Source organism: Arachis hypogaea, chromosome 13 (assembly GCF_003086295.3).
Source record: "Arachis hypogaea cultivar Tifrunner chromosome 13, arahy.Tifrunner.gnm2.J5K5, whole genome shotgun sequence".
NCBI lineage: Eukaryota > Viridiplantae > Streptophyta > Magnoliopsida > Fabales > Fabaceae > Arachis > Arachis hypogaea.
The window spans coordinates 98011965-98025973 of record NC_092048.1 but is presented as its reverse complement, the minus strand read 5'-3'; the positions used below and the strand labels follow the sequence as shown (position 1 = coordinate 98025973).

The following is a 14009-nucleotide window of genomic DNA, read 5'->3' as shown; positions in this document are numbered from 1 at the left end:
AAGGATAAGAACATTCTTGTGGAAGCAGATCCAGAACCTGAAAGGACTCTGAAGAGAAAATTAAGAGAAGCTAAAATACAACAATCCAGAGATAACCTTTCAGAAATTTTCGAACAGGCAGAGGAGATGGCAGCCGAAAATAATAATAATGAAAGGAGAATGCTTGGTGACTTCACTGCACCTAATTCCAATTTACATGGAAGAAGCATCTCCATTCCTGCCATTGGAGCAAACAACTTTGAGCTGAAACCTCAATTAGTTTCTCTGATGCAGCAGAACTGCAAGTTTCATGGACTTCCATCTGAAGATCCTTTTCAGTTCTTAACTGAATTCTTGCAGATATGTGATACTATTAAGACTAATGGAGTAGATCCTGAAGTCTACAGGCTCATGCTTTTCCCTTTTGCTGTAAGAGACAGAGCTAGATTATGGTTGGATTCTCAACCCAAAGACAGCCTGAACTCTTGGGATAAGCTGGTCATGGCTTTCTTCGCCAAGTACTTTCCTCCTCAAAAGCTGAGCAAGCTTAGAGCTGATGTTCAAACCTTCAGACAGAAAGAAGGTGAATCTCTCTATGAAGCTTGGGAAAGATACAAACAGTTGACCAAAAAGTGTCCTTCTGACATGCTTTCAGAATGGACCATCCTAGATATATTCTATGATGGTCTGTCTGAGTTATCTAAGATGTCATTGGACACTTCTGCAGGTGGATCCATTCACCTAAAGAAAACGCCTGCAGAAGCTCAAGAACTCATTGACATGGTTGCTAATAACCAGTTCATGTACACTTCTGAAAGGAATCCTGTGAGTAATGGGACGCCTATGAAGAAGGGAGTTCTTGAGGTTGATACTCTGAATGCCATATTGGCTCAGAACAAAATATTGACTCAGCAAGTCAATATGATTTCTCAGAGTCTGCATGGAATGCAAGCTGCATCCAACAGTACTCAAGAGGCACCTTCTAAAGAAGAAGCCTATGATCCTGAGAACCCTGCAATAGCAGAGGTAAATTACTTAGGTGAACCTTATGGAAACACCTATAACTCAACATGGAGAAATCATCCAAATTTCTCATGGAAGGATCAAAAGCCTCAACAAGGCTTTAATAATGGTGGAAGAAACAGGTTTAGCAATAGCAAGCCTTTTCCATCATCAACTCAGAAACAGACAGAGAACTCTGAACAAAATGCTTCTAATTTAGCAAATCTAATCTCTGATCTATCTAAGGCCATTGTAAGTTTCATGAATGAAACAAGGTCTTCCATTAGAAATCTGGAAGCACAAGTGGGCCAGCTGAGTAAAAGGATCACTGAAATCCCTCCTAGTACTCTCCCAAGCAATACAGAAGAGAATCCAAAAGGAGAGTGCAAGGCCATTGACATAAGCGCCATGGCCGAACCTATGAGGAGAGGAGAGGACGTGAATCCCAAGGAGGAAGACCTCCTGGGACGTCCAGTGATCAATAAGGAGCTTCCCTTTGGGGAACCAAAGGACTCTGAGGCTCATCTAGAGAACATAGAGATTCCATTGAACCTCCTTATACCCTTCATGAGCTCTGATGAGTATTCCTCTTCTGAAGAGAATGAGGATGTCACTGAAGAGCAAACTGCCAAGTTTCTTGGTGCAATCATGAAGCTGAATGCCAAATTGTTTGGCATTGATGCTTGGGAAGTTGAACCTCCCTTGTTCATCAATGAACTAAGTGATCTGGATCAACTGACATTGCCTCAGAAGAGACAGGATCCTGGAAAGTTCATAATACCCTGTACCATAGGCACCATGATCTTTAAGGCTCTGTGTGATCTTGGTTCAGGAATAAACCTCATGCCCCTCTCTGTAATAGAGAAACTGGGAATCTATGGGGTGCAAGCTGCTAAAATCTCACTAGAGATGGCAGACAGCTCAAGAAGACAGGCTTATGGACAAGTAGAAGATGTATTAGTAAAGGTTGAGGGCCTTTACATACCTACTGATTTCATAGTCCTGGATACTGGAAAGGAAGAGGATGAATCCATCATCCTAGGAAGACCTTTCCTGGCCACAGCAAGAGCTGTGGAGCATTTGTCTGGCGTTCAAACGCCAGAGCAGAGCATAGTTCTGGCGCTGAACGCCCAGAATGGGAGCATCCTGGTGCTGAACGCCCAGAACAAGCATGGTTCTGGCGTTCAACGCCAGAAATGGCAGCAAAGGGGCGTTGAACGCCCAAAAAGGGCACCAACCTGGCGCTGAACGCCCAGAGTTGTGTGCAAGGGCATTTTACATGCCTAAATTGGTGCAGGGATGTAAATGCCTTGACACCTCAAGATCTGTGGACCCCACAGGATCCCCACCTACCTCATCATCTCTCTTTCCATTCATGATCATCCCTTCTTTTTTTTCCCATTTACCACTCACATCCATACACCCACTACCTTCAAAATTCAACATCTCTCTCCCACCCAATCCCACCCATATGGCCGAACACACACTCCCATCCATCTCCTCCATATCTTCTTCTTATTCTTCAGTCTTTCTTCTTTTGCTCGAGGGCGAGCAACATTCTAAGTTTGGTGTGGTAAAAAGCATAGCTTTTTTGTTTTTTTCCATAACCATTGATGGCACCTAAGGCCAGAGAAACCTCTAGAAAGAAGGAAAGGGAAGACAAAAGCTTCCATCAAGGGTCTATAGCTCAGTGGTAGAACATTTGACTGCAAATCAAGAGATCCCTGAGATACCTCAGGGGATACATTTTCTTCCACACAATTATTGGAAGCAACTAAGGGTGGAACATCAAGAGCACTCCATCATCCTTCATGAAATCAGAGAAGATCTAAAAGCAATGAAGGAGGAGCAGCAAAGACAAGGAAGAGACATAGAAGAGCTCAAGGACATCACTAAGGTGGACTCATTCCTTGTTCTTACTTTCTCTGTTTTTTCGTTTTATATGTTATGTGCTTATCCATGTTTGTGTCTTCATTACATGATCATTAGTAGTTAGTAACTTTGTCTTAAAGTTATGAATGTCCTATGAATCTATCACCTCTCTTAAATAAAAACTGTTTTAATTCAAAAGAACAAGAAGTACATGAGTTTCGAATTTATCCTTGAACTTAGTTTAATTATATTGATGTGGTGACAATGCTTCTTGTTTTCTGAATGTATGCTTGAACAGTGCATATGTCTTTTGAAGTTGTTGTTTAAGAAGGTTAAATATGTTGGCTCTTGAAAGAATGATGACTAGGAGACATGTTATTTGATAATCTGAAAAATCATAAAAATGATTCTTGAAGCAAGAAAAAGCAGCAAAGAACAAAGCTTGCAGAAAAAAAAAAAGAAAAAAAAATAGGTGAAAAAAAAATGTAGAAAAAAAAAATAGAAAGAAAAAGCAAGCAGAAAAAGCCAATAACCCTTAAAACCAAAAGGCAAGGGCAAATAAAAAGGATCCCAAGGCTTTGAGCATCAGTGGATAGGAGGGCCTAAAGGAATAAAATCCTGGCCTAAGCGGCTAAACCAAGCTGTCCCTAACCATGTGCTTGTGGCGTGTAGGTGTCAAGTGAAAACTTGAGACTGAGCGGTTAAAGTCAAGGTCCAAAGCAAAAAAAGAGTGTGCTTAAGAACCCTGGACACCTCTAATTGGGGACTTTAGCAAAGCTGAGTCACAATCTGAAAAGGTTCACCCAATTATGTGTCTGTGGCATTTATGTATCCGGTGGTAATACTGGAAAACAAAGTGCTTAGGGCCACGACCAAGACTCATAAAGAAGCTGTGTTCAAGAATCATCATACTGAACTAGGAGAGTCAATAGCACTATTCGAAATCTGGAGTTCCTATAGATGCCAATCATTCTGAACCTCAATGGATAAAGTGAGATGCCAAAACTATTCAAGAAGCAAAAAGCTATAAGTCCCGCTCATATGATTGGAGCAATGTTTCATTGATAGTTTGGAATTTATAGTATATTCTCTTCTTCTTATCCTATTTGATTTTCAGTTGCTTGAGGACAAGCAACAATTTAAGTTTGGTGTTGTGATGAGCGGATAATTTATACGCTTTTTGGCATTGTTTTTAGTATGTTTTTAGTAGGATCTAGTTACTTTTAGGGATGTTTTCCTTAGTTTTTATGTTAAATTCACATTTCTGGACTTTACTATGAGTTTGTGTGTTTTTCTGTAATTTCAGGTATTTTCTGGCTGAAATTGAGGGACTTGAGCAAAAATCAGATTCAGAGGTTGAAAAAGGACTGCTGATGCTGTTGGATTCTGACCTCCCTGCACTCAAAGTGGATTTTCTGGAGCTACAGAACTCTAAATGGCGTGCTTCCAATTGCGTTGGAAAGTATACATCCAGGGCTTTCCAGCAATATATAATAGTCCATACTTTGGCCAAGAATTGATGACGTAAACTGGCGTTCAACGCCAGCCTTCTACCCAAATCTGGCGTCCAGCGCCAGAAAAGGATCCAAAACCAGAGTTGAACGCCCAAACTGGCACAGAAACTGGCGTTCAACTCCATAAATGGCCTCTGCACGTGTAACACTCAAGCCCAAGCTCAAGCACACACCAAGTGGGCCCCGGAAGTGGATTTATGCATCAAATACTTACTCATGTAAACCCTAGTAGCTAGTTTATTATAAATAGGACCTCTTACTATTGTATTAGACATCTTTGGATTATCTTATGATCCTTTGATCACGTTTTGGGGGCTGGCCATCTCGGCCATGCCTGGACCTTCACTTATGTATTTTTAACGGTAGAGTTTCTACACTCCATAGATTAAGGTGTGGAGCTCTGCTGTTCCTCAAAGATCAATGCAAAGTACTACTGTTTTCTATTCAATTCTTCTTATTTCGCTTCTAAGATATCCATTCACACCCAAGAATGTGATGAAGGTGATGATTATGTGTGACGCTCATCATCCTTCTCCCTTATGAACGCGTGCCTGACAAACACTTCTGTTCTACATGAATTAAGCTAGAATGAGTATCTCTTAGATCTCCTAACCAAAATCTTCGTGGCGTAAGCTAGAATGATGGCGGCATTCAAGAGAATCCGGAAGGTCTAAACCTTGTCTGTGGTATTCTGAGTAGGATTCAATGATTGAATGACTGTGACGAGCTTCAAACTCGCGAGTGCTGGGCGTTAGTGACAGACGCAAAAGGAGGGTGAATCCTATTCCAGCATGATCGGGAACCGACAGATGAATAGCCGTGCCGTGACAGGGTGCGTGAGCATATTATTCACTGAGAGGAGGGGATGTAGCCACTGACAACGGTGATGCCCTTGCATAAAGCCAGCCATGGAAAGGAGTAAGACTGATTGGATGAAGATAGCAGGAAAGCAGAGGTTCAGAGGAACGAAAAGCATCTCCATTCGCTTATCTGAAATTCCTACCAATGATTTACATAAGTATCTCTATCCCTATTTTACTATATAATATTCGAAAACACCATTATCACTTTATATCTGCCTGACTGAGATTTACAAGGTGACCATAGCTTGCTTCATACCAACAATCTCAGTGGGATTCGACCCTTACTCACGTAAGGTATTACTTGGACGACCCAGTGCACTTGCTGGTTAGTTGTATCGAAGTTGTGAAAATCATGAATTAAGATCAGAGCACCAAGCTTTGGAGCCATTACCAGGATTTGTTCGAGCCTGGAGATCACAATTTCGTGCACCATGGCCACACCAAACTTAGCTTTTTAGCTAGTTCTCAGCCCAATCATTCATCATCAATAATTGTGTTCATCAGATTGCACTTTCAGAGAAATAAATAACAATTGAAAGGTTTTCTAACTACCAAAAACTGATATTTAAACTTTCTAATCTACCGTCTTCAAATACTTCTAGAAAGCAAGAATTTAAAGGAATGAAACTTGAACTAAAATTTCCTAAATCAACAATCTGTAGCTACTTTAAAGAAGGCAATAAATCAAAAGGATATAAAGTGTTGGGTGTCTCCCAACTAGCACTTCTTTATCGTCACTAGCTTGACGATCTTCCTTCTTTAGTTGAGGTTGTAGCTCACTCTCTGCTCATCCATTGTGTCTCCCAAGTAATGCTTGAGTCTATGGCCATTCACAATGAAAGTTCTTTGTGTTTTGTCCTCCATGAGCTCTACATGACCATAAGGTGATACCTTAAGGATGGTGAAGGGTCCAGACCATCGAGACTTAAGCTTCCCTGGGAAGAACTTGAGTCTTGAATTATACAGCAGCACTTTCTGTCCTTTTGTGAACTCTCTCCTTGCTATCTTTTGATCATGACACCTCTTTGTGTTTTCCTTGTAAATCTTTGCATTCTCATAAGCTTGATTTCTGAATTCTTCCAGCTCATTGAGTTGCATTAGCCTCCTTTCTCCAGTAGCTTGATCATCAAAATTTAACATTTTTAGAGCCCAGAATGCTCTAGGTTCAAGCTCAACTGGTAAGTGACAAGTCTTACCAAACACCAATTGGTATGGAGACATCCCAATAGGTGTTTTGAAGGCTATCCTATAGGCCCATAATGCATCATCCAGCTTCTTAGACCAATCCTTTCTTGAGCTTCTAACAGTTTTTTCAAGAATTCTTTTGAGCTCCCTATTTGAAATCTCAGCTTGCCCATTGGTCTGTGGATGGTATGGAGTTGCCACTTTGTGCTTCACTCCATATTTAAGGAGGAGTGCTTCAAGTTGCCTATTGTAGAAGTGTGTCCCTCCATCACTAATAAGGGCTCTAGGAACTCCAAATCGGCTGAAGATATTTTTTCTCAAGAAGTTCATCACAACCTTGTTATCATTTGTTGCTGTGGCTATGGCTTCCACCCATTTTGACACATAATCTACAACCACTAGTATATATTTGTTTGAGTATGAGGAGGGGAATGGCCCAATGAAATCAATTTTCCATACATCGAACAACTCCAATTCCATTATAAATTTTTGTGGCATCTCATTTTTCTTGGGTAGACTCCCAGCTCTTTGGCATCTATTGCATCTTGCTACCAAGTCTTTTGCATCTTTGAACATTGTTGGCCAATAGAACTCACATTGTAGCACCTTGGCTGTAATTCTTTCCCCACTAAAATGGCCTCCATATGCAGATCCATGACATTGCCAGAGTACTTCTTGCCCTTCCTCATGGGAGATACACATTCTCAAGATCCCATCAGCACACTTTTTGAACAAATAGGGTTCATCCCAAAAGTAGTGTTTAGCATCTTTGATTAGCTTTCTCCTCATGTATTTGTTGATGTTTGTTGGTAGTACTCCAATAGCCTTGAAATTGGCTATGTCTGCAAACTAAGGAGCTTCTTGGATCATCATCAACTGCTCATCAGGAAAGCTCTCATTTACTGCAACTTGGTGTGCCTCATCTTCTCTTTGTGGGATCTTTGATAGATGGTCAGCCACTTTGTCTTCTGCTCTACTCCTATCTTTAATTTCAATGTCAAACTCTTGGAGTAGTAGGATCCGCCTTATTAGCCTGGGTTTGGACTCTTGTTTGGTAAGCAAATATTTGAGTGCTGCATGATCAGTGAATACAATTACTTTAGAGCCAATAAGATACGATCTAAACTTGTCAAAAGCAAAGACAATGGCAAGTAATTCATTCTTTGTAGTGGTATAGTTCCTTTGATTCTCATTAAGAACTTTGCTGGCATAATAAATGACATGCACCAATTTGTCCCTCCTCTGTCCTAAAACAGCACCAACAGCAAAGTCAGATGCATTACACAGCAACTCAAAGGGTAGATCCCAGCAGGATAGTGCTATGATAGGTGCAGAGAAAAGTTTGTTTTTAAGCTCTTCAAAGGCTAGCATGCATTCTTTATCAAAAAACAAAAGGTACATTAGAGATGAGCAGGTTGCTTAGAGGTTTGGCAACCTTTGAGAAATCTATAATGAACCTCCTATAGAAGCCAGCATGTCCTAGAAAACTTCTAACTACTTTGACATTACAAGGTGGGGGTAACTTTTCAATCACCTCCATCTTGGTCTTGTCCACCTCTATGCCTCTTTTTGAGATTTTGTGGCCAAGAACCTCCCCTTCTGTAACCATAAAGTGGCATTTTTCCCAGTTCAAAACGAGGTTGGTTTCTTAGCATCTCTTTAGCACCAAGGCTAAGTGGTGCAAGCAGTTAGAATATGAATCACCAAACACAGAGAAGTCATCCATAAACACTTCAATAAATCTTTCAATCATGTCTGAAAATATGGAGAGCATGCACCTTTGGAATGTTGCAGGTGCATTGCATAATCCAAAGGGCATTCTCCTATAAGCAAAAACACCATAGGGATAGGTAAATGAGGTCTTTTCTTGGTCCTTAGGGTCTACAACTATTTGGTTGTAACCAGAGTAACCGTCCAAGAAGCAGTAATATTCATGTCCCGCAAGTCTTTCCAGCATCTGATCCATAAAAGGTAGGGGGAAGTGATCCTTCCTGGTGGCTTCATTAAGCTTCCTATAATCAATGCACATACGCCAGCCGGTCACTATTCTTGTAGGTATCAGTTCATTCTTCTCATTTGGTACAACAGTGATCCCTTCTTTCTTAGGGACTACTTACACTGGGCTTACCCAAGGGCTGTCTAAGATAAGGTAAATCACCCCAACTTGCCACAATTTCAACACCTCTTTTTGGACTACTTCATTCATGGTTGGGTTTAGCCTTCTTTGTTGCTGTCTTGAGGGTTTAGCACCTTCTTCAAGTAGGATTTTGTGCATGCACATTGAAGGACTAATTCCCTTCAAGTCTACAAGTGTCCATCCTATAGCATCTTTGTGTTGCTTCAGCACTTGGATAAGCTCCTCTTCTTGTTCCTCACTCAAGCTTGAATTAATGATTACTGGGTAAGTGTTATTGTCACCTAAGTAGGCATACTTCTAGTTTTAGTGCCTCCACTTCCTTGTTGCCCATGTGGTTCAACATGATCGAATTCTCCATGGTTTCTTGTGGCATTTCTTCACCTGATGCTTCTTGCTCCAGCTCTCTAGTTTCTTCACATTGTTCTTCCTCCAAAACCCCTTGAACTATCTTTTCTATGGTATCTACCATCATGCACTCTCCTATGGATTCCTTGGGGTAACTCATTGCTTTGAAGACATTGAAGACCATCTTCTCTTCATGTAACCTCAAGACTAGTTCTCCTTTTTGGACATCAATAATGGCTCCAGCAGTAGCTAAGAATGGCCTTCCTAGGATGATTGATGTGTTGGCCTCTTCCTCCATATCCAGCACAACGAAATCAGCTGAAAAAATAAACTCTCCTACTTTCACCAACAAATCTTCCACTACCCCATGAGAAAACTTAAATGTCCTGTCAGCTAATTGGAGTGCCATTCTTATTGGTTTGGCTTCCTTAATCTTCATCCTTCTCATCAAAGCCAAGGACATGAGATTGATGCTAGCCCCTAGGCCACACAATGCTTTCTCAATGTTGATATCCCCTATAATGCAGGGAATTTGGAAGCTCCCAGGGTCTTTTATCTTTTGGCGGAGCTTCTTTTGTATGATAGCACTGTACTCCTCAATTAGCACTATAGTTTCCTTCTCACTCCAGTTCCTCTTTCTTGTCATGAGCTCCTTTAAAAATTTTGCATAGAGCGGCATTTGCTCTAATGCCTCAACAAAGGGTATGTTGATCTGGAGCTTCTTGAAGATTTCTAGGAATCTAGAGAACTGGCTATCTTTCCCATCCGTCCTCAGCCTTTGTGGGTATGGTGCCTGTGGCACATAAGGCTTTAGGACTGGTTTTGATGAGGATGGTGCATGGGTTTCTTCTTCTTTCTTGTTTTTAGGCTCCTTTGTAGCTTTTTTTTCTTGGTTGCTTTGACTTGGGGATGCTTCTTCTACAACTTTTACACTTCTAAGTGTGATGGCCTTGTATTCCCCTCTTGGGTTGGCCATGGTATCACTAGGAAATGTATGTGTGGGCATTGGTATTTGCTTAGATAAGCTTCCTAATTGTGCTTCCAATTTTGAGATTGCTGCGCCTTGATTCCTTATGTTTGATCTGCACTCTTCTTGGTTGGCATCCATCTTCTTTTCAGCTGTATTTGTCTCTCCAAAAGATTGGAAATAACTCCTGTCAGTTGTGATGACAGTTGTGCTATTGCAGCCTCCACTCTTTCAAAATTGCTCTTGATTTCACATGGTTGCATGGTTGAGGTTGATGTTTCTTGGTGGTGGTTATTGTGTGTTTGTTGGGTGGAGTGATATGATGTATTTTGTGAATTGTGGTAGGGTCTGTTGTTTCCTGATTGATGGTTGGGGTTATAGTTGTTGTATTGGTTGGATTGGTATGGTTTGTTATGGTCTTGGTTGTGACTTTGTTGGTTTTCCCACCCAAAGTTTGGGTAGTTCTTCCAACCTGAGTTATATATTTTGGAGTTTGGGTCATATGGTGGTCTAGAAGAGTTGTTCACATAGTTTGCCTGCTCCCATTCACATTCAACTTCTGGGACATCTTCTTCCTGTGGTGGTGCTTGAGCTTAGACAGCTGAGACTTGGCTGATCTCCATCATCTTTGTTAGGGCTACTAGTTGTGCTGCAATCATCTTGTTTTATGCTAACAAGGCATCCATAGAGTTTAGCTCCAACACTCCTCTCTTTTGAGTTCTTTCTGAAGCATAGAAGTACTCATTTTCAGCTACAGTCTCTATAACATCTATGGCTTCTTCAATGGTTTTCTTCTTGTTGAGTGAACCCCCTGAAGAATGGTCCACAGCTTTCTTTGCTTCATCTGATAACCCTTCATAGAAGATGTGGAGTTGCACCCATTCGTTGAACATATCCGGAGGGCACTTCCTTGTCAAGTCTTTGAACTTCTCCCAGGCCTCATAAAGTGTTTCACCATCTTGCTATCTGAAGGTCTACACCTCAGCTCTCAGTCTATTGACTCTCTGTGGAGGGTAGAATCTTGCTAGAAATTTGTTTACAATCTCATCCCAAGTTGTTAAGCTTTTCGTGGGAAATGCTTTCAACCATTTTGCTGCCTTATCTCTGAGAGAGAAAGGGAACAAAAGTAGTTTGTAGGTGTCAAGGTGTACGCCATTGGACTTTACAGTGTCACAAATCCTCAGAAATGTAGTGAGATGTTGGTTTGGGTCCTCTTGAGCTCTCCCTCCATATGAACAATTATTCTGGATAAGTGTGATGAGTGAAGTTTCAACTCAAAGTTGTTAGCATGGATTATTGGCTTTAGAATGCTGCTACCACAGTTTCCTGGATTTGGGTTGATGTAGGAGCCTAAGACTCTCCTCTCTTGCCCAATATGATTACCAGCATCTACTCCAACATGGTTTTGCACTTCTTCTTCTATAGTAGCTCCCAGATCTTCCTCCCCTACTTCCTCTCCGACTATGCCTTTGCCTCTTGCTTCCCTCCTTAATCTAAGGAAAGTCCTCTTAGGTTCACTATCGAAGGAGGATGAAGTTTCTCCCCTTCTACCTGTCATACATTCAACAAACAGCAAGCAGAGGACAAGTGAAGGAATCACTCTTGTTAAGATTAGTGGTTAGCTTGGTTGATGCAATTAATCAAACAGTTAGAAGGATGAAAATATGAGCAATGAATAACTAAAATGGCCAAAGTAAAAATAAAACAAAATACAACAGAAGAAAATTAAAGAACTGAAAGAAATAATAAGGTAATTAAAATGCTTAATCTAGCTCCCCAATCAATTTAATCATTGTCAAATTCAAACCAATCCCCGGCAACGGCGCCATAAAACTTTATGACCAGAATTCACTCCCCATATAAAAATGATGAATCCGTTCTTTTGGCAAGCGCACCAAAATTATCGTCAAGTAATAACCCATAGTGGAGTGGGATCGTATCCACAGAGATTGGTAGATTTGATCAATTTTAATCAATTAGTGAATTAGTTAAGCTAAACAATATAGAGTGTGGTTGTGAAATTGTAAATGAACAGGAAAGTAAACGACTCAAAAGTAAAGATAAGCAGTAAAGTCCAAAAATGGAAATGGCAATAATGTAAAGTGTAGAAACATAAATGACTTAATTGGAATGGGGATTGACAGAATGTAAAGAAAGCTATAAAGAAGGTGGAAGGAAAGAATAAGGGGAATTCATTGAGATCAGGAGATGTTGTTCTCTTTGGATTAAATCCAGTTCATCTCATCTTCAATCATGCAACTCATTGACCTCTTGCCAATCATGATTGATTGAGCCCCAATCCATTGGTGACTCAATCTCTCAGATCTTGATCAATAGCCAATTCCTTGGTCAAATTGCTTATGAAGAGAGATAGGCTTGATCTCTGATTATACCACACATCATCATAGGTCCAAGTAGAGGGAGGATTATATGTCACCATATCCAAACACCAAAACCTAGATCCTACTCAAGTGTGAGAAGGGATTTCTAGCATGGTTTCATGTTTCCTTTTCCAAGGCTCCCATGAAACCCATTTTGCATTCAACCTCTTTCCCAAGATGATTGAACACTAACATTAGAACGAAATTCCTTCTAGAAAATCAAAGAGAAGATGAAGAGAAGAAGAAATTCACTATCATTAATCCATCAAGTACAACAGAGCTCCCTCTCTCAATGAGAGGGAATTTAGCTACTCATAGTTCAAGAGAAAGTACAAGAGATGGAAGAGATAATGTGAAAAGTAAATCTAACTATACTTCAACAGAGATACTACTCAATAACCCAAAAACACAACCCCTTCTCAGTACTTTCAGGGGTTATTTATACTACTGGTGCACGAAATTGTGATCTCAGGCAACGGCACCAAAAACTCTGTACGCACGTCTTAATAAATTTTTTTTCATTCACAACTTTGATACAACTAACCAGCAAGTGCACTGGGTCGTCCAAGTAATAAAACCTTACGTGAGTAAGGGTCGATCCCACGGAGATTGTTGGTATGAAGCAAGCTATGGTCACCTTGTAAATCTCAGTCAGGCGGATATAAAATAGTTATGGAGTTTTCGAAAATAAATAATAAATAGACAGAAAATAAAGATAGAAATACTTATGTATATCATTGGTGAGAATTTCAGATAAAGGTATAGAGATGCTTTCGTCCCTCTGAACTTCTGCTTTCCTGCTGTCTTCATCCAATCAGTCCTAATCCTTTCCATGGCTGGCTTTATGTAAGGACATCACCATTGTCAATGGCTACTTTTCATCCTCTCTGTGAAAATGGTCCGATGGGTTGTCACTGCATGGCTAATCATCTGGAGGCATCACCGTGGTCAATGGCTGCATTCCATCCTCTTGTGAAAATGGTCCAAATGCTCTGTCACGGCACGGCTAATCATCTGAGGTTCTCGATCATACTGGAATAGGATTCACCCTCCTTTTGCGTCTGTCACTATGCCCAGCACTCGCGAGTTGGAAGTTTGTCACAGTCATTCAATCCCAGAATCCTACTCGGAATAGCACAGACAAGGTTTAGACTTTCCAAATTCTCATGAATGCCGCCATCAATCTAGCTTATACCACGAATATTCTGATTAAGAGATCCAAGAGATAATCATCCAATCTAAGGTGGAACGGAAGTGGTTGTCAGGCACGCATTCGTGGGGGAATGATGATGATTGTCACGTTCATCACATTCATGTTGAAGTGCGAATGAATATCTTAGAAGCAGAATAAGTTGAATTGAATAGAAAAACAGTAGTACTTTGCATTAATTCATGAGGAACAGCAGAGCTCCACACCATAATCTATGCAGTGTAGAAACTCTACCGTTTGAAAATACATAAGTAAAAGGTTCAGGCATGGCCGAATGGCCAGCCCCCAAAACGTGATCACAGGATCAAAAATACAATCCAGGATGTCTAATACAATAGTAAAAAGTTCTATTTATAATAAACTAGCTACTAGGGTTTACAGAAGTAAGTAATTGATGCATAAATCCACTTCCGGGGCCCACTTGGTGTGTGCTTGGGCTGAGCTTGAATGTTACACATGCAGAGTCTCTTTCTGGAGTTGAACGCCAGGTTGTAACGTGTTTCTGGCGTTCAACTCTGGTTTGTGATGTGTTTCTGGTGTTTAACTCCAGACAA

The 14009-nt window shown here is 40.7% G+C and overlaps 1 non-coding gene across 1 annotated transcript; it reads right to left on the bottom strand.

Annotated features, from left to right (window-relative positions):
• Positions 1 to 522: 522 nt before the first annotated feature.
• LOC112739534 (small nucleolar RNA R71) lies at positions 523 to 630 on the bottom strand. The gene has a single exon (XR_003170468.1). It is a non-coding gene; the product is annotated as a small nucleolar RNA R71 (small nucleolar RNA).
• Between the last annotated feature and the right edge of the window lie 13379 nt (positions 631 to 14009).